This window comes from Anguilla rostrata, chromosome 11 (genome assembly GCF_018555375.3).
Source record: "Anguilla rostrata isolate EN2019 chromosome 11, ASM1855537v3, whole genome shotgun sequence".
NCBI lineage: Eukaryota > Metazoa > Chordata > Actinopteri > Anguilliformes > Anguillidae > Anguilla > Anguilla rostrata.
The window spans coordinates 32,133,784-32,153,226 of NC_057943.1; the positions used below are offsets into that span (position 1 = coordinate 32,133,784).

A 19,443-nucleotide genomic window follows, 5' to 3' on the forward strand; every position below is an offset into this window, starting at 1 on the left:
TTCACAAAACGGAATAATAACACAACAGTCAGCGACAGTTACTATGAATACTGGTAACCATGGAGATGACCTCCCGACCTAGACCTCTTGAGCCAGACAGAGGTTGCGTCTGAAACGGAAGGCAACATTTTCACTATTTTCGCTATTTTGCACACTTATCGTTCGTAGGCATGTCCCAAACCGAAATCATCACAAAACGGGTCATTCCACTGTGCCTTATTTTGGTTACATTTGAAGGCGGCATCAAGGTATCCACCATCCACCACCTTTGGCTTCTTCCGTTGAAATAATGGCGGCTGAAAACAGCAAAGAGGTCATTGCGGTGGCAGCGGTTCTGCCATTTAGCATCTCCCAGGTTTCAGTGCATTCTGTTCTCTGGTGTCCTGATCCAAACTACTGTCAGGTTGAAATGAATTGAACTTTAGTGAAGACTCAGGTTATGCTCCTGCCCTGTAACAGTCAACTTACTTTTACTCTTTGAGTATAAAGGAAATAAAATTGAAAGGAAAGCTTGCACTAAAAAAAGGCCTTTCTAGTTTACTTTAGCCACAGTAAATCTCCCTAACAGGGAAACGCTAACACAAAAGGAAGGTATGCAAGTTGAGTTACGTAATGTGGTGTATTTGGTATAATGACGCAAGGCATTGTGAATAAGGGGGTGTGTTAAATAAGTACTGTAAAGCTTTCAGATTCTCCAAACAAAACTGCCTTCATCAGTCTGCTTTGCCAGATGGCATCACCAAATAGAGAACATGTGTTATTTTCCCCCAAGATTTATTTACAGGTATTACGTTCTTTTTCTTTTTTAAAAACCCTTCAATACATACCAAAAGATGAGAGCCACTAATGCTGGAGGAGTTTGTAGTCAGATCCCCAAACTAGCTCCTTCCATCTGGCAAACTAATATTTCCCCCACAAGCAGATGGTTGCATTTCTAAACCTACCCACTTTGTTAAGGTAAAAGAGAAGATGACCTTCCCAGTTACATAAATGTACAAATTATGTTTTTTTTATTTTTTTAAAGATTTTTAAAAGGATAAAAGATGCATTATTAAAAAAAAACTTCAATCAGCTTTGCATAACCTGCATAAAACATTCTCATTAACTCCGTTGCCAACCCAGTATTTTGACCTTGATGGCCAGTGATTGTCAGCAAGTTTCGAACTGCTCTTATCGGCCTGCGACGGAGCTTTTCATCCCTATCCATCAGAGCGCGGGAGCGCGGGTATACTCACTCTGTGGCGACGGCAATTAGCTGGGGCCGCCCGATATTAACCCTCATAAAAACCCCGCCTTGTTCTAATAGATGCGTGCATCACGAAGTCAACGACGACAGCTCGTGGAAAAAATAAATAAATATACGCGGTTCCCTTTTTATTTTTTCTTATTTATTTTAAAAAAAATAAGGGTTCCATTCAAGCTGCATGTGAGGAGGATGAAAGGATAGATGGCGAATGCTGATATATTTAGAGTGTATAACGGGCGCGACATCTGTGCAATATTTATACCTCGGCTGTGCGCAACCTATTCAAATGTGGGTGAATAAGCAGCAGTGTTGTGGATGTTTTATTCATGTGCAGCTGGTGTCTTTCTCCCCGCTGTAAATTGGCAAACAGATCATTATTTAAGAATCGGGAGCTCCGAGCGGCTGCTCTGTCTCTCTCTCTTCCCTCTCTCCGCGACGTGACACACTGCCTCACATGAAAAATCCCGCTTGATTCCGCGAAATATGGAAGAGGTGGAGGGCCTCTACCGTTTGAAGGGATGGGTTGACAGGCCATTGTGGAGGGTGGCAGATTTAAGCAGCACTTTCTTTGGGGTATCTCTGCTGCTGGGAGGGGGAGATGGAGGAGACACCTTCAAAAAAGCTGGCCTCTGTCTGACGGTGCCGCGTTTTCAGGCATGCCGTCGATGGCGGCGAGGAATGGTGCTGCTACGCGCTCGGTTTTTGTCTCCAGCCAAATTCGTTTGGGAGATGGTGGAGTTCAGGGATTAAGGCCCACCATGTTAGCAACTGAATGAAAATTTCTGCCATTTCCAATCAGAAGGACGTTGTCCGATGGCGGAGGACAGGTGTGCAATCCACAAACAACGCAAGATTTTGTAAGGCATTTAGTGGGCGGGACCTGTGAAACCAGTCTAGGCAGATGGCTTGATGGACACAGAAGACTAACTCAAAAAACTATCATCCCATATCAAAATTGGAATGGAATGTGCTGGAATCCTGGAATCTCTGGTTAATAATCAGCTCAAATCATACCTATCGATGTTCTCTGTGCCTAGCGCTTACCAATCTGGATTTGGGCCTATGCATAGCACTATTTTTGATATTTCTGTGGTTTTAAATTACATTAGATCTCGATAACAGAAAGTCCTGTGCCACTCTCTTTGCAGACCTATCTAAGGCTTTTGACACCATGGTCACTCTTTGCTTCTGGGTTGTCTGTCTCATGTTGGCCTCAACCTTCCTAGTTGTTTGTGTTTTGACCACTATCTCTCTGAGATGGTGATTTCCACTAAAGACGTTCCACACGGTTCAGTTTTTGGACCGGTACTGTTTACAATGTTTATTGTTGTATTCTCTTGATTCATGTATTCCATTTTTATGCTGATGATACAATTTTACATTGTTCTGCAAAACTGTATAGTCAGTCATTGAAACACTGCAACTCTCCTTTAAATTATTTAGTTCTAAATTTTCCCGAAAATTTTGAACAAATTTTAACATTAACCTCCAAGTGACAAAACAGACAGAACTAGATTTTCCGTACAGAAATAAGTGCTGTTTTCCTAGGCTCCACAGAAAGAAAACAGTAGAATCACAATTTTTATCTGTTCTGGGTTATGGAGTTATAATCTATGGTCGAGCTGTTACTACCCTGAAGCCACTAGATTATGTTTACCAATCAGCGCTAAGATTTGTCATCAGTGACAGCTATAACACACACCGTTGTCAATTGTATGAAGGTTTGGTGGCCGTCTCTATCAGTAAGAAGAGAGCATCATTTGTATGTATTTGTTTATAAAACATTATTGAATTAACAGCCACCACTAATCTTGTCCTTTTTAATCCAGCACACTAACAGTCATGGTATGAATTCTAAAACAGGCTTACCCTATATGTACAACCAGTGAGACTTGACCTTGGGGAAAATGACTTTAGTTATTATGCCCTGTACATTTGGAATAAGATGAAGAGCACTCTTAATCTAAAGTCATTACTGCTGCTTCACACATTCAAAACTGATCTCTGAGCTTTTTAAGTCTGAGTGTAATTGTTTTTAATTTCAGTTTGAATTTATTTTTAATGTCATTAAAAAAAAAATAATTTCAAACATGGTGCTGACTTCGGCATCAAAGCAAAGAGGTGGAAAAAAAGATCTGAATCCGAATAATAGTGGCCAAATTTGAGAGTAGAAAACATTCTGAGAGAATGCATTATTCGAGTGTTGCCGAATACAGTATTTTTATTTGACACCATCCATAGAGGTGCATGGGGCTGGTATCTCAATATTAACGCACAGCAATTCCACTCTGTAACAATATCAATAGTGTAAAACAATCACAAATGTCCAGCATTGCTTCATGAATTCTTGATTTTAGATTATTTTACTAAAATGAAGCTCTCAGGACTGTTTTTTATTTATTTTTATTTTTTTTTGCAAGGCTATTCCAGGACCAAGGAGTGAGAAAGTCAAGACTTCCTCCTCAGTTCCTTCTTTTAGTAACTGGAATTTAAACAAGGTTTGAGAGTGTAGATTATAAGACTTAAAGATATTATTGTACAAATATTTAATTACCGAGAACACCTTTGCAAATGAAACTTCAAAAAGGGAAAAGGAAGATTGAAAGAGAACAACAAAAACCAGCAGTAGGGCTGGCCATCCAGGACCTGAGTTTGACAGCTATGCCTTATGAGTTTGTACCCAGAATATAAACTGCCCACGGTCATGCTGGTTACTCATGCCCACGTAAAGCTGGTCATGGTCATGCTGATTACTCATGCTGAAGAAAAACTGGCCACGGTCACGGTGATCACTTGTGCCCAGGTTAAACTGGTCATGGTCTTGGTGGTCTCTCATGCCCAGGTAAGCCTTACATTTCTGTGGCCCAGTGGAAATTCCTATTTTAATACTAATCAAATTTTTAAAAATCATTTTAAAGATCAGTTCTCTGTAGAGTTTCCCACACGCGAGTTTCAGCCAGAGTTTCAATCGATGAATTGCAAAGTTTTGAGCTGAGAGTACCATGCCTGTCAGCTTTTAAGATTCTCAGGACGGAAGGAAAGTTTGTTCTGGAAAAAAAAAGTTTTTAAAACAGTACATCTCATTTGGTGCCTTCAGCAAAAAAAAGGGGACATTTGGAAAAAAAAACTGATACCGCAGAGATGGTAAAATAGCTTACCTCACTAGAACTCACAGTGAGGGCAGAGACTCTTGGTGTGTTCAGGGCCAGAGTTAACACAGGATACTCTCCAGAACAGCAGATCTTAAAACTTGTTATTGGGGCCATCCTATGCATTCCGGCTATTTTTGCAGTCAATTTCTTGATGCATTAAGGCTGTTAAAAACATGTTTAAGTTCTTTCATTATCTTTAACAAACTTATGCAAAACCTTCATTTGAACTCTTTATTATCCACAAAAGTTTTTAGGTTCAAGGACCAAGTGTCCCCAGTTTCAGAAATTACTCACCGAGTTCAACTGTCATAATTTAACCAATGAAAAATGTAACCTCTATCTGAAGATGCCATGTGCACATTACAGAAAATAAAAGCATTTGTTGATCTGATTGATTGGGATATGAATATGAGATTGTTATTCTTCATGGAATACACAGCTACAGTGACCTCCAAAATGTTTGGGACAGAGACATTTTTAAAAAATCGCCTCAGGTACTCCAAGATCTGTGATCAAATAATTCACATATGACTGAAGTGGAGATTCCCAGCTTTTATGAAAGGGTATTTTTATACATTTCGGTTTCAATTTTTCAGCGCACCATAATGTTCGGGGAAAAATGGCTTCACAGGGGTTTCTGATTAGTCAGTTACTTCCTTAATGCAGGTATAAGAGAGCTTTGGGTATGCAGCCTTGATTCTAGGCTTCTGATTGTCTTTGGATTCTTTTACTACCGTCTGTCAATATGAGGACCAAAGTTGTGCCAGTAAATGTCAAAGAAACCATTATGAGGCTGAGAAATAAACAATCAGCCAAACAACTGTCCAAACCTTAGACTTCCCAATGGTTTTGAACTTCATTAAGAAGAAAGACAGCACTGGTGAGCTCAGAAATCACAAAGGGCCTGCTAAGTGACTATGACTTGTCCAACAAATCAGAAACACTCTTTAGGAGCCAGAAGTATATGTGTTATAGACTGTCTGCAGAAAAGTTCACGAGCAGAACTACTGAGGCTACACTGCAAGATGTAAATTACTAGTTTGCCACAAATCAGGATGGCCAGGTTACAGCCTGTAAAGAAATACCTAAAAGAGCCTGCAGAGTTCTGTAATAAGGTCTTGTGGACAGATGAGACCAAGATACACTTGTATCACAGTAATGACAAGAGCAAATTGTGGTGGCCAAAAGGATCTTCCCAAGAACCAAAGCGCCCCCCCATCTGTGAAACATGGATGTGCTATGCATGTATGGCGGCCACAGGTACAGACTCAAATTTTGGTGCATAGGCACGAAAGAGGGTGAGAACAGGATGCTACTTTTGCAACAAAAAAAAAAGTAAACAAGGAATCCAACCGCCACGGTTTAAAATGATCATTTGTTTCATGCGATCCAAGTTCACAGCTTTTCATTACACCGATTTCACCTGTTTTCTTTCTTCATTGTGATTTTGTGAGTTTCAATCAGCTTCTGGGACTGGTTGTCACTGGTTGAAATACTTCTCCTACAACCAAAAGCAAGCATAGAATTCATCTCCCACCTCCCCTCCCCTTGCAATATTTCCCCTCAAAAGCCCCCCACCCCAAGTCCTTTAGAGGCGCACAATTCTGTAAAAGCCGCCTAATTATTTTGTCTCTTTCTCCGTAATGAGTAACTCGTCCGGGGAGGGAAAACGTGCAGGAAAGCGCTCGGAGTGTGTTCCCTGCGGAGGGGGTCCGCTCCTTAATGCGCGAGCGAAACGCGGCGTCCTGACCTGTGGAAAGGGCCCCCCGCTGGCCCCTAACAGGCAGGAAGTGCTCCTGTGACAGCCGAAACGCTCGCCTGATTTTCCCGCCCGGCTTTTATGTGCGTGTGTGTGTGTGTGTGTGTGTGTGTGTGTGTGGGGAGGGGGTGGGTTATTAACACGATCTGTTGCTTTTCTCCATCTTGTCCGCCATGTCGTTACCAGATCTGAAGCATATCCTGTCACGGCTGTTTTCAGAAATACTGTGGGCTCACACCCTTCCCCATCTATGCCTAGGCTCTGTTACACTGAAGTTAGATTAGAATCCATCATTTTCACTTCCTCTATGTGGAACATAAAAGGTCAAAGTCAGTACTCAGCTAGCACTGTGCTGTTTTCACTGGGCATGTGCAAAGACAAAGGCTAATTTTTGCCATTCGCTTTTTACTTTAACCAATATTTGTGGTGAGTCTTTTATTGAAGTCTTTCATTTTCATCCTATTCTGGTTCAGCGAGCACAGGGGTCTATAACACTAGTTCTGGGGAGCTGCTGAGCTTGGTCTGTTCTTACTCCGCTCTTAATTGGCTTTTCATTACACTGTTAACTGATCATATGAGGTTAATTGGTAATTTAAGATGTAAACAAAAGCAGCAGAACCTGTGGCTCTACAGGAACAGAGATGCAGAAACCTGGGATAGCATGTTGTCACGGCAACCATGAATCATAATCATATAACAGTTTGTGATGTCATGTGTCATGAGCTGTAATGTGCGGCATGTGTGAGTTTGTTTGTGTGTGCATGCATTTGTGCAGAATGTTTTTGTTTGTGTGTGCATGTGATTGTGTGCGTGGATGTATGCTTGTGTGGTTGTATGCATGTACGTGTGTGTGTTCATTTGTATCTGTGGGTTTTTAAACATTTACCATCTGAATCTAAGCACCTTCCTTGTGTGACAACCAGCTTTGTCACCACATGGACAAATGCAGTTTCACCCTGACTCCTTGAACCTACAGCAATAACCAATTCCCCGTACATTCTATATCAGCTGTACAAAGTGGAACACCAGCCCAAACCATTTTATTCTTCTGCTGTTTCTTAACTGACATCTCATTTGTTTAAGCATGTCATGGACCCAGTTTTAATGGCTGCATAAACTGTAACATCTGGTTGGCTGAAAACCAAAAGAAACCCCACTCCCCACCTCCCTGCTCTCATAGGCTGTCTGTGATTGACCTGAAGCCCCCCCCCCCTCTCAGAACCGTACCTATGGTGCCTGCACATGAAGACTACTGTTACAATTCTATATGTTCAGTTGGAAAAATAACTTTGGGAACCCGTTGGAATTACCTGGTTTTCTGCATTAATTACACATTAAATGTGGTCTGATCTTAATCTAAATCACAATAATAGACAAACACATTAGGCTTAAACTAATAACACACAATCAATTGCATTTTCTTGTCTTTATTGAACACACCGTCTAAACATTCAAAGTTCGGGCCAGAGAAAGTATGTGAACCCTGGTAGGACTTCTTTAGCAGCAATAACCTCCAACAAATGTTTCCCACAGCTGCCGATCAAACTTGCACAATGGGCGAGAAGAATCTTAGACCACTCCTCCTAACAAAACAGTTTAAGTTCATTAATATTACATATCTTATCTTCATTAATATTACATAAACAGCCCTCTTCAGGTCATGCCACAGCATCTCAGTTGTGTTAAGGCCTGTACTCTGACTTGGCCATTTCAAAGCATTAATTTTCTTCTGTCCTCACCACTGATTTACTCGTGTGTTTTGGGTCACTGTCTTGTGGCATCACTGAACTTTTCGGCAGTGAACCACTACCATGATATTCTCCTGTAAAATTTCTTGATACAATTTTGAATTCTTTGATTGCAAGCTGTTCAGGCCTTGAGGCAGCCCAAAACCATGATGCTCCCTCCACCATGCTTCAAAGTTGGGGTGAGGTTTTGATGTTGGTGAGCAGTGCATTTTCCCTCCAAACATAGCGTTGTGCATCTCTGCCAAAACGTTAAACCTCTGTCTCATCCGTCCATAGAACATTATCCCAGAAGTGTTGTGGAAGATCCTGCTGGTCTTTTGCAAACTTGGGACTTGAGACAAGCTTGTTTTTTTTGGAGAGCAATAGTTTTCTCTGTGGCGTCCTCCCAAGAATACCATTCTTGTTTAGTGTTTTTCTTAACAGTGGACACATGAACAGAGACTATAGCAAATTCAACAGATTTCTTCAGGTCCTTTACTCTTACTTAATGGATGTTTTTGACCTGCTTCAGCACTGCACTCTGTGCTCTTGCTGTGATCTCCACAGGAAGCCCACTCCTAGGGAGAGTAGCAACAGCACTGTATTTCCTCCATTTGCAGACAACTTGTCTCATTGTGGACTGATGAACACTCAGGCCTTTAGACATGCTTTCATAGCATTTTTCAGATTTATGCATCACAACAATTCTTCCAAGGTCCTCTGAAAACTGTTTTGTTCAGGGCATGGTTTGCATGAACAGATGTTTCTTGGAAACAGCAGACTCTGTCAGTAATCAAACGTTCGTGCCTTTTTTATAGGGCAGGGCACATCCAACCCACACCTCCAATCTCATCTCATTGATTGGAACACCTGACTCAAATCACCTTTAGGAGTCATTAAATTAAGTCATTATCCTAAAGGTTCACATACACCAGCCTAGACTGTGAATAATGCATTCAGTATTGACAAGAAAAAGTACAATTATTGTTTATTATTAGTTCCTGGGTTTACTCCAACACGATACACTGGATAAAGACGACATTAGTGGCCCACTCTGGCAATGACTGCCTGCCCTACTTCTCCACAGACAGGAGGGGACAAAATAGTGAAACCAAACGGGCAGGAAGAGAGGGTGATGGTGGGTAAATCCTGTGTATCTGCCTCTCATTTACTGTTTTAAGGTACTCTGAACCTGGTAACCCAAAACAGAGAGACCAGCTTATCGCTCTCTCTCTCAAATACAAAATTCACACATTTTAATCTAGTATTTTTAAATATAAAAATGTATCTGTTATGTAGCCATATTAGCCAAATCCAGCATGAGATCTCCCTGTTTCACATTATAACATAGATGCAAATTACAACCAAGTTTCCATATTCATGAAGGATGTTGATGGGTGTAGATGTCGACTTATGAAGGAAAAACTTAAATTTTATTTGTACAAACTTTTCCTACTTTCTTAGTTTAAAACTAAGCAGAGAGCATGAGTCCAGAGAGCTGCTGAGCCTCTTTATAGATCAGCTCACAAGTGTGGCTGGTAAAAAAACTCAAGTGCGCCAGCACGTTTAAGGTCCTCACAAGCTCCAAATGACCCAAATGTTGAGCTGTTTTCTATGAGAAACAGGATGTGACTTCCAAAACACTTAATATGTCGGGCGGTTTAATCCTAAATGTTGGCAAACAAAGCTCTTTTCAACTTTCAAAGAATCAAATCTGTTTCGCCCCAGCTTTACTTTCTAGGATGCAAGCTGAGAGATGAAAAGCGACAATGAATTTTTTGAAAAATTACAAAGACATTTTGAAACTCCAGCATCTCAGAGACACCAAAAAACACATTAAAAAAAACAAAAGTATCTCAGATTTGGTTTCATTCAACTGCAAAATGCTTTGAGACATCCATCTATTTATATTTTGGAGGCAGCTAATGAGAGATGAAACACAATTGTAATCCAGGGTTTTAGCCTGAGATACAGCTGCATATCCTCAGCATAACAATGAAAGGAAATGTTGTGGTTTGGAATGGTATGACCTAGAGGAAGCATGTACAATTTTTTAAAAAGTACAGGACCTAAAATTGAGCCCTGTGGAACCCCACGTTATCTGCACTGCAGAGGATGATGAGTTACCTATGGTACCAAGGAAGGTTCAATTTTAAAATGGCTAGGAACTGAAGTTAGCAATTATAATAGCAGCAGAACTGAAGATGAATTCTAGGACCATAAGGCTTAGAGCAGGAGTGAGAGGCATGAAGTTAGCCATGCTAACTGCTCACACTCAAATTACTCCTCCTCCACACAGTCAGATTACAATGATTTGGGTACTTTTCATGTAATTTACCAAAACAGATTTGTTGTGCATCACTTTTCTGGTACATTGCATCATTACATTGGCCATAAACTGATCTTGAGGCCAATACCCACAAGTTATTTTCATGTTATTCAAGTTATTATCAGCCCATAACAATTCCAACCACAATATTATTATAGCCTACATCCCAAAATAATAACTACTTTTCTTATAGATGCTATGGCTCTGTCTCTTTCTGCTTGTCTTTTTTTTGTTCATTTTGGAGGAATTTAGATCTTTTATGAATACTCTACAGTATATAAATACAATATATGTGTGATATTATTATTATAATTATTATTACTATTATTATTATTATTATTATTATTATTATTACTACGGCTTAAATGCAAAGAAAAGAAAAATGGCCCACATTTATTGTAGTATTTCATTCATTCACATCTGTAGTTATCAAGCCTCTAATGCACGCACTATACAGTATGCCTAATGCATAAACAGTTTTTGACCTATTTTTGACCTCCCCAGTATATTCACACTGCAGAGGATTATGGGTAATGCACAGACGATTACGTGATCCTTATAAGGATAGCGGGCTGGCACTGTAAATAAAATGCATAACGTTGTTTATGGGCTGGAGGCTGTGCTGTGTAATGGAACACATGAAAACCCAACTAAAGGCACCAACGCAATTAACTGCAATTAACCACATGCCGAAATGTTCATTTTCACAATCACGTTTTTTCACACCCAGTGCAATTTGCGATACTTTAGCCAGGGGTTACACAGCAGAAATGCATGGAGACCCTTTTTTGCTATTGCTTTATGAAATTAATATGAGCTGCTCACCAGTATGGATGTGTGTTTAAAAAAAATAAATCCCCTTGCCTAACTCAGTTAGGTTGATTGTTTTTCTGCTCCTCTGTTTGTTTTGGTATGGACCATCTGTCCACATGGGCTGTGCAGGATTAATAATATCATAGTGCATCATTACCGCCGGAGTCTTTAAAATTGGGCAGACAATATTGAAATGGCTCATTTCTTCATGTGCACCAGCATGGGAAACATTGCAGAGAAAATTATCCCATTTCATTGCACATCACGGCTAACATACGACCAGCCAGCTTTTCCAGGACATTACCAAGGACGTCTACTACTAAGAGAAGAAAAAAACACTAAACAAACAGCAGTAATGCTGCAGTATTTTATTGCCTAGCAAATGCTCTCATCCTGAGTGACTTGTCTAAACCCATGCGGTATCCATTTTTACAGCTAGTTATTTCCTACAGCTATTCAGGCTGAGGCTCATGCTGAAGTGGGCAGGGGCCACAGCTGAACTCAAAGAATTCTGATTACCAGATAAAATGGACCCTATGGCCAGCTCCACCCCACCACTGCCACCCTCTATGATTATCACTGAGGTATGAATTAGAGCTGTATTCATATATAAAGAGGATTATGCATGCCGCTGTGGGTATGAGTGCATTTATTTGCAGGATGTGACGCAATCTATGGATAAGGGTACGATTTAGAGGCAGGGTACTACACTTACATCAGTTACTTCTTTTGAATCTTGAACCCGGTGGGGTACTCGCAGCAGAATGGGGCATCTCACCTCACCCCACCCCCCAGCTGCAATTCCAGCTCAGACACTGCTCAAAATTCAGGTCACAGCTGCCCCCTCCCCCTATCTGTAATATGCGTTCACTTTAAAATTCATAACAAGGGCTGCTGGGTAGCTCACTTGGTAAAAGTGCAGCTTGCAGCTCATGAGTAAGCACTACAGTCGCACATCGAATCCAGCTTGTGCCTGTGCCGACTGGCCAGCATAATTGGCTTTGAATCCCCCAAGGGTTATGAGGGAAGGATTCAGTCAGCATGGATAGCTGTGTTCATTGTTCAAGCGACCCCTGCTGGCCATCCAGGAGCCGTGGCTAACTCTCTGTGCACGCGTATGATTGGGTCTCCCCCCCCCGCCCTGCGCGTATGCAGCTTGAAACATTGAAACAGTTAGCCAACACCAGGTGTTTCAGAGGAGAACCGCGAGTTACGTCGGGGTGTTTATGAGCACGTTTGTGCATAGTTTCCGAACTGAAAATTCCAAATTTGGGTAGAATTGGAGATGCCAAATTTTTGATATTTTTAAATCATAGCTACACTCTACAGAAATGGTCTGATGGAATGATTCTCAGAGAGTAAATGGTAAATGGACTGCATTTATATAGCGCTTTTATCCAAAGCGCTTTACAATTGATGCCTCTTATTCACCAGAGCAGTTAGGGGTTAGGTGTCTTGCTCAGGGACACTTCGTCACGCCCAGGGCGGGGATCGAACCGGCAACCCTCCGACTGCTCTTACCTACTTAGCTATGTCGCCCCCAGAGTGAAATGTATGTAAAAATACATTTCACTCTGGCATGCTCAGTAACCTTAACCAGGCTGCTTAATATACACAGCAAGATAATTCAGCCTGGCGTGAAATAACCAGCTGCAATTCTGCCTTCAGAAGGAGGTGTATGGGGGGGGGGGGGGGGTCTCATTCTGGGAGAAGATTTGGCCCAATGTATGGCCAAATCTGCTTGTCAATTTTAAGCGAACACAAGTCAGCTCTATTGCTGAGGCTCTTGATGAATTAATTGTTAGTGTTTTTAGTTAATATTGCCATCAGAATATTGGACAGCAGCGCTTAAATTGATGTTGCTTTGAGAGATTACTTGTTGGCTTTTTTTCAAAGCAAGTCTGAAAGTCGTCCTTAGACCAGATTAACGGCTCCAGTATTTGTTTCCCCCGCTGTGATAGTGAAGGTTAACCTTGATGTAGCGGGCACATGAAAGGCAGCAAAGGTCGCCAGGGTAACGGCAGCCTATCTCAGTGTGTGTGAGAGAGAGCGAGAGAAAGGAAATGGGGGCAGGGGGAGTGCATATTCTCATATGAATTCCACTGCTTCAATCAATAGCAGACGACAATGGGACTCTCTCTCTTTCTCTCTCTCTCTCTCTCTCTCGGGGCAGGGTCTGTAGAGGCAGGTGATGTTCTGAGGGGGCTGGTGGGTGGAATTTGCGTATCAATCACGTGTGCGTGATGTACCAACGTTTGTGCTATTGTGGGGGACTGATGGGGCCCTGTGACAAGCCGATGGGGAGGGGAGGCTGGACCTTCAATTTTAGCAAAGCAGTGTTGCCATTTGTTTTTATTTGTTTCTCTTGCAGGGGTGCCGGATGGTCTTGTGATTATATTTTGATCGTCACTTGTGGATTTCTGACAATAAAGGTGGATTTAAATACCAACTCTCTCTCTCTCTCTCTCAGGGTTCTAAGAAATTTAAATAGGCTTTTATCTGCATGATCAATTTAAGAACATAAAACCCTTTTCCACCCACTTCCATCATGCCCCACAAAATAAGAAATTATTCATTTTAAAAATCTTTTTTCCTCTGAACACCTTCCTTCCTGCACCCCAACCATTTTTGTTCCATTTTCAATTTACATATCCTTTCTTTACCCTGTTTCTCTCTTACTCATTCTCTCCCCTTCCCTCTCTGCTGTACCACGTGCTGGCCTGTTTTTGACGTGAGGGAGCACACCTTTTAGTGAAAGATGGTTCTGCACCTGCAGCCAGGAATGAATTAGGTCACTGCAAGCCCTCAACCCTGCCAGTCAGTCATTCGCTCCTCCCAATGAACAATCCAGCCTCTGTTGCAGAAGTGACAGACATGGAGCCAGAGAGACCCCTGCTGTTCTTAAGCAGAACTGCATATTCAAACAAGGGAGAAACCAATCGTTCCACAGCAATAATCTCACAACTGAGATGTCCTTCTCTGGGAGTCCAATCAACAGATTCAGAGTTGCCAAGTCGGCTTTTAAAACATGACTTTGGGCTTCTTTTTATTCTGAAGTCACTCCAAAAAAATCTGAATTCATGAGTTGCAGTTTTTTGGGTTTATTTCATTAAAATCTGGCCGCTTATTTTGAGGTGTGACAAGCAACCTCTTTTATCATATTCATGGTTACGATGGCTTAATGGCATACTTTGAACCTTTTTTCAACCAACTTTTGGCCTTGTTTTGGTGTGCAGTTATGCCTAGTCTTTTGTTTACTTTTCATGTTAGAACATCAGATTACGTGGTAAAAGAAAAAAGTCTCTTCCTCACCATTATCTGTTCTCCCGTCTTTCAAACTGTCCAAGGCCTGTAGGGGGACAGATATGACAGAGTTATGACTGCCCCTTTAGAGAGAGATGGGGGAAAGGCAGGAGAAAGAAAAGCTTAGCCACATAACTGCAAAAACAATCCCATTAGTACAACATTATGGGGTAGCAATCAGGTGTAGTACAGTATATTTGTGAAGTGAGTGATCAATGAGTAGTATATGTAAGTGTATACGTAATAAAGTGTGTGTGTGTGTGTGTGTGTGTGTGTGTGTGTGTGAAGGAATGTGGAACTTGCTGTTCACTGCCACCATCTCACACCACAGTCCAGTATCTCTCCTACCCAGCATCAATGCTGAGTGGGCAGTTTTACATCACAAACTATGATATGTATTCATAAAATGAAAACCCTATAATAACATAACATAATATTATGACAAGAACAGGCCATTCAGCCCATATTTTTATTTCCCACATGCAGAACTTTACATTTGGCTATATTAAATTTCATTTGCCAGGTTTCTGCCCACTTCTGGATTTTATTTCTTCTTGGATTACTTTAGTAGCTTCCAGACTATTAGCTGGGCCTCCCAGTTTTGTATCATCTGCAAATTTGACTAATGTACTTTCTATGTCACTGTCGAGGTCATTGATATAAATGAGGAAGAGCAGTGGTCCCAGCACTGATCCTTGTGGGACTCCACTTCTAACAGCTCCCTGCTCAGATAATATCCCTCCTACTACTCTTTGTGTTCTACCCTGTAGCCAGTTCCAAATCCAATCTGAAATTCATCCTTTAGCCTAATTCCCACTGTCTTCAGTTTACTAACAAGTCTCTCATGTGGTACCTTATCAAATGCCTTTTGATACCTTTTGGTACCTTATTTATTCTCCAGTTGTCCGGAGCCACCTGCACACTTTTAATTTGAGGGCTTGGTGTCTCTGTGTCGGCATTTTTGCGGACTAACATTAGCTGTAGTTTAGGCTATTATAAATTTATTCCAGCTAAATTTTGGGCTGTATTTTGTTCTGAGATATAATTAGAATATTGCCTAATACAAGTGTTTCTTCAGTCATCGCTGGTTATCAAAACTAGACAGATTTAAATTTAAATGTTAGTACGCAAAAATGCCGAGACAGAGACACCAAGCCCTCAAATTAAAAGTGTGCAGGTGGCTCCGGACAACTAGCAGCAGAAACCGGAGAATAAATAAATAAGCAATAACGCATTTTTAACTACCAAAAGTTAAGCGTTAAATAAATAACACTGAAAAGAACTACCCGGAGTAGAATCCCCCTGGTTATAATCAACTAACTTGGCTAGCTATTTACTAAATAGCAATGACTGGAGGATCCCCTGTACTAGGAAATATTTTGTATATCTCAGAACAGACTACAACTAAAATTTACCCGGAATCAGATTATAGTATTATAATTAACTGCAGCTAAGTTTAGTATGTAAAAATAAGTACAAACTATCTAACTACTATAATATTTTGCTCGGGGGGGTCAAAAACCACAGAAAAAACCTGCGTTCAGCAAGGCCGAGGCCGCGAGACCGAATTATCAAACGGCTAGTTTTGATAGCCGAGTGCTTAACGGAGGAAAAAAGTGGGAAAGCCAGATTTTCACATTAGGAGCAAAACCGTCATACCTTACTTGTAATATGGGGGTTTTGTTTAAACAAAAAGCTCAAAATAATATCAAATACACACCTGGAAGTACAATACAATCCTACAACAAACTTTTTCAAACACTCCTCACTCTTTCCACCACAAACAGGAAGTGCGTGTCAGACACAAGCAATCGAGCAGGAGAGCCAGTAATCTGTGTGTATGCAGTTTTTTTAATGCACAAGCAACATTTTAACTTATTGTTTAGTGAGTTGTGGTGATGTCCAAATTGATGAGGAAAGCTGCTTTTGCTAGGTAGGCTTTTATAAAGCAAGTAGCCGACCACACAGACCAATCTGGTGTGTGCTTATTATAAATGCCTGTGGTCAGGTGACCGTTTCTTTCCCATTTATCACTTGGAGCATCCAGATGTCAAAACAGCAAGCAAACTGGCTGAATACATTTAACATTAACCACTGAATAAACTTTAAAAGTCAAACACAATTCATTTCTTAAATAAACATTAAACACAATTTAAAAGGTTTCTCCCAAAAGACACATATAGATGGTTTTGAACACCGGTGTCCTTAATCTCCAAATGCAAAGCCCTCTCCATGACCTCCCTGAGTACCAACCCTCTCGTTTTTGCTTTATATGCCATTCTGTAAACATATAACAGCAAAAAAGCACATTGTTTGTAATAGCTACTCAGAGGCAGTATTACTGCAACAGCTTTTAGACTTATAGATGGGACATGTTTTTTTTTTTTTGGTCCCTACACAGTAAAATGTCCAGTAAAATTGAATTTTTTGATGAAAGGCTTCATTTTTATTAAGTCACCACCTAAGCCCAATTTTGAGCCAACTCAATCATACATTACAACAATATTGCTTGCACTGTACCAGATTAATTACATGAGCAATAGTGGCTTGATGTGTGCCATTTGAGTGTCTGGCAGTGATTAGTCAGAGTGACTATACAGGGGGGAGATAGAAGTTGGCATTTAGTCATCGGGATAATCTCATCACCACACATGTCCATATTCATGCACATCCATCTGTGTGTTTGTGTGTGTGCTTGTGTGTGTAACAAAAGCTGAAATGTATAGGCTGGAGAAAAAAAAAACTTTTTAGATTTTTTGGGTTTCTATCAGAAAATGTCATTATTTCCTCGGTTACTGACAAGTTCAGCATAGCAGAGCAAGAGTTTTGTGCTAAATAATAAATGCTTGTGAAAGTAAATTTCAGGTTTATTCTAGGTGAGAGAAAATTACAGTCAAAATTACCCGGATATTACCTTCGCCAGGGAAATTGTTACTCTACTTCTTCTATCAATATCCAGATCAATGAAAACAACAGAGAGATGAATCATTACCAAATGCGAACCTGTTCTCTTTCTTTCTTGTGCCTTTTATGAATAAACCTATGGGATACCTTACATTTGGACATTAAATGCTAAACGAGAACAAGTGCCTAAAATATTGCCTTGTGTACCTCCAGCGGAGATTAATTATCCTGAAATGCGCTGACATTTTTCATCTCTGCGTCAGAGGAAAGAACCTGTGGCAGAAGTCACACTGTAATTTCCTCTTTCTTGGACATGTTAGCTGAGCAGAGGCAAGATGTGATCTTATCAAGCTGCAACGAATTAAATCCTGGCTAAGAAAACAAGCGGCAACCTCATGTGTCAGGAGAAAACTTTAAATAAAACACATTGCTGTGGAAGCACAATAATAAACGTGGAAAGGAAGATTCTTGTTTTAATTTCAGGGATTGTTACATTCATAAAATCCATCCATCTATCCATCCATCCATTATCTATACCCGCTTATCCTAGTCAGGTTCACGGATGGGGTGCTGGAGCCTATCCCAGCATGCATTGGCCAAGAGGCAGGAATACACCCTGGACAGGTTGCCAGTCCATCGCACGTTCATAAACTGATCATATAATTTACATGCATTCAGTACATATAAGGTACTTGTGTACAGTCGACAGTATATGATCACGCAAAACTAAACAAATGCAAAAATTATATATAATTATTCAAATATTAAACAATCATTGAAAACAATATTTTTCCCACAATGGCTATTTATAAGTATTATATATACAGGGCAACCTATTTGTCTCCACAATGTGACCTGAAGGATTTAAACTTGTATTTCAATGGTTATCCATCAGGGGTCCCCATAGGTTGCAATGCTACGCGAGAAATGACAATCCCTGTGAACAGAGCATTTGTGAGGGATAATAGGAAGGAAGATCATTCAGATACACAGGGGCTGGTCCATTTACTGGACTACCTGGAATTTAATTGGTAGCTAGTGGAGAGAACTGGACTGATGCGGGCTAATCTAGGCAGCAGTCTAGTATAATGGGTAAGGAACTGACCGTGTAACCTAAAGGCTACTGGTCTGATTCCTGGGTGAGACACTGATGTAATATCCTTGAGCAAGGTACTTAAACCTGCATTGTTTCAGTATACACCGATCAGCCACAACATTTAAACCACCTGCATTTTTCTGATTTAATATTTTATTTTCTCTGTTTGTAATCAAACAATTCACACATGGTCAAAGTGCAGACTCAGAGCTTTTATTAAAGGGTATTCTTATACATTTTGGTTTCACCATGTAGTAATTACAGCACTTTTTATACATAGTCCCCCATTTCAGTGTTTTAGACAAATTAACATAATGTCAAATAAAAGAGTCATGTTTGGTATTTGGTAGCATATCCTTTGCATGCCATGACTTCCTGATGTCTGAGACAATCATCAGAGTCTCGATATCTTATTGTCAGGTTGTCATACAAGCGATACAAAAACTCTTTACATTTGAATGGATCTCTATGGATTGGTGATGATTTATAGTTTTTGTGTTAATATAAGAGCAGTTAAAACATACCGGCCAAATTTGGCCGCAAACACTAAAATAAGGGGGGGAGCAACGAACACTGGAGGAAGGTTAAGAAAACAATTATGGAAATATAGCTTCTATCAGAGAAGAGGAGTAGGCCATTGAGTACTTTGCCTAGGGCAGTTTCAGTGCTGTGATAAGGTCTAAAACCAGACTGAAAAACTTCCAAGAAATTTCTGGAGACCAGGAATGAACAAAGTTGTTTCAAGGCAGCCTTTTGTAGTACTTTAGAAAGGAACAGAAAGTTTGACACCAATCATTGACAAATCATTTGTACCCAGGTTTGGCTTCTTAAGGCATATTGATGACATGCAATAGTAGTGTGCCAATCATTGCCAACAACTCCTGCAATAACAGTAGGAAAAGCGTCTAGAAGACATTTAGTGGATTTACGAGAGTTGACTCTATTCAATGGGATCAACTGGAACAAAGCAGACTACAGTAAGTAAGCCATCAGTCTTCTGAATTACTCTGCATCCTTCAGTTCAGAGAAGAGGACTGACCTTATAAGATCGGCAGTAGAAGAGCTTTGAATCTTGTCCCTAATTTTTTAAAATTATTGTTTATCATTTTTTTAT

The 19,443-nt window shown here is 40.5% G+C and overlaps 1 long non-coding RNA gene across 1 annotated transcript in view; it reads right to left on the minus strand.

Moving 5' to 3' along the window:
- LOC135234618 (uncharacterized) overlaps positions 1-16,124 on the minus strand; it is an 88,433-nt gene extending 72,309 nt beyond the window's left edge. The window contains exons 1-2 of the long non-coding RNA XR_010324152.1: positions 16,050-16,124; positions 14,339-14,375 (exon numbers count right to left, since the gene is read on the minus strand). This is a non-coding gene — a long non-coding RNA (uncharacterized LOC135234618). The remainder of the gene's footprint in view (positions 1-14,338; positions 14,376-16,049) is intronic.
- Positions 16,125-19,443: the final 3,319 nt, after the last annotated feature.